Raw genomic sequence first — 2,168 nt, 5'->3', positions numbered from 1 at the left:
AGAATGCAAGGAATCTGTCTCCTATTTTATTTTATTTTATTTTATTTTTTTCATTTCTGAATTAAAATCTGTATTTCCAGTGGGGTGAAATAGACACTTTCTGTTGCCTGTTGTCATGGTGATGCCACTCCCCACTCTAGGCCCCACTCTAATATTACTGGTCAGTTTTTGTATTATTTCAAAAATGAAAACATTTTTTTTCAGATATCATAAATACATATTCAGTCAAGCTGATAAATGTCAGAACGGGCACATAAAATGTGTAAACATTTCTAGATATATAAAACTTAATTTCTTACTGGTACAATTTTGTTTTTTACTTTCTTAGCTTCAGTGTCTGCTAAAAAAAATGTAATTTGGGAAATATATTATTACAATTCAGTCTAGGAATGTGATATTTATCAGGAAGAATCTTATTTTAGTGATCTACAAATGGAAATCTACAAATGCATTTAATAAATGTAGAAACAGCCTGCCATACAGTATAGCCCACTTCATATAATCTTACGCTCTAACTTGAGCAACTATCTTCTTTGCCTTTGCAGCGGTAACGTTGTTTCTCTGTCTTATTTTTCAATAAAATTTCTAGTTCCAGTGGGGTGAAATAGGCACTTCCTGTTGCCTGTTGTCATGGTGACTCATTGAATCTGTGCTCCACTCATAATGGCTTTACCTACTTGTTGCGCACGTGCTAAACTCTGGACTCTTGAGTGATTGAAGTGGATCGAACTAATCGATAGCAGCCGTTGTGACATAAAAAACTCAGAGTTCCTGACTTTAGGCTAGATCAATTTAGAGTTGCAGATTTGAATCTGAGTTTGTTAAACCTGCTTTGTGAAACGGATCCCTGAATCCTTTTTTGCTGAATTTCATCATTCTATCAGGATTTATTGAGCAATATTCTGCTTATGCTGAGGAACATGAAAAAATACATTTATATCATAACCATGAGCTTCTTTAATGGAAATTTATTTTTTTTATTTTCTAGCGACCTCTTCAGTCTATGAGACAATCCAAACCCACAGAGCTGCTGGAGGAGGTACAGTATATATTTTAATATAGAGATGTTGTTGATTAAGAAGACGGATTATAAATAGCTGAGATTAAATTCTGAAATATTTTAAATACAAATGAATCCCAGACTTTTATTTAGCAACAAATGTAAACAATTAAAAATTTTTAGGTAGTCAATTCATTTTCTGAAGATATTTTTAACATTAATTTATGTTTTCTATGTATTCATTGTACAATTTCATAGAGAGGCCTCATCATTCATTACGCTAATGTGAAACCACAGAATTACAGAGCAAGATGAAGGTCAGGTAATAATTTTCTTTGCTTACACTGTCAGTGCTATAATCTTTAATCTCTGCTCTGAAATGTTTTTTTTTTTCACATTAAGAGATTCGTCTTAAAAACTTACTTTTTAGCCTTGTTTGGCAAATATCATTAGGGAAATCTTTAAGTTAATTTGTTAAATGTATGATCTTTCCTTGCAGGTAATTGGAGTCCTCCATCAACAGATGATCCAGTTTGTTCTACGACCAGCAATAGCTATAGATAATACTGCTTCTATATAGGCTTCAAGTTTTGGGCATTTATTGTGTGAGAGTTACACTTATTATATGGTAGGGACCTGCTAGGTGCAGATCCAGGGAGATAACCTCATGGTCAGGAACGCCCAAGTCATATGCTTTCATTTGGGTGATGGGGAGGTCTCTGTTATGACTAAATCTAGAGCATGGCAGTGTGTCTGTGTGTGTGTGTAATGTGTGTGTGTGTGTGTGTACCTGTCTAGCCCTTAGAGTGAGGACCATTTTTTCCAATTTCACCATCAAATTGAGGACCAGTTGTTGCAAACATTTTGCTGGTCCCCACATGCTAATGGTTAGGTTTAAGGCTAAGGTGCCAAATGGTTAGGGCTAGGGTTAAAGTGAGGTATGCATTGGTAACGGTTAGGTTTAGGGTTAGTTTTAGGGTTAGGGCATGAAATTGAAAATGACTGAAAATCAATGGGAGTAAATACATGGTCCTCACTAAGATTGCAGAACGGGTATATGTGTTATTGTGACGGGTATGTACTGTGACATTTGTGAGATGTAAGCAGTTCAGGAGTTCAAGGAACTCAGAAGCAGACAGCAGGATATCTCATAATGTTAATACCTTTA

At 35.1% G+C, this 2,168-nt stretch overlaps 1 long non-coding RNA gene across 1 annotated transcript in view; it reads left to right on the top strand.

Moving 5' to 3' along the window:
* Positions 1–1,669, top strand: part of LOC107100519 — a 13,824-nt gene extending 12,155 nt beyond the window's left edge. Inside the window, exon 3 of the long non-coding RNA XR_001482017.1 lies at positions 1,500–1,669. This is a non-coding gene — a long non-coding RNA (uncharacterized LOC107100519). The remainder of the gene's footprint in view (positions 1–1,499) is intronic.
* Positions 1,670–2,168: the final 499 nt, after the last annotated feature.

The sequence above is a fragment of the Cyprinodon variegatus genome, unplaced genomic scaffold, assembly GCF_000732505.1.
Source record: "Cyprinodon variegatus isolate N-32 unplaced genomic scaffold, C_variegatus-1.0 Scaffold981, whole genome shotgun sequence".
In the NCBI taxonomy this organism is placed as follows: domain Eukaryota; kingdom Metazoa; phylum Chordata; class Actinopteri; order Cyprinodontiformes; family Cyprinodontidae; genus Cyprinodon; species Cyprinodon variegatus.
The sequence above is the reverse complement of the archived record's forward strand: the minus strand, read 5'-3'. Positions and strand labels throughout refer to the sequence as shown.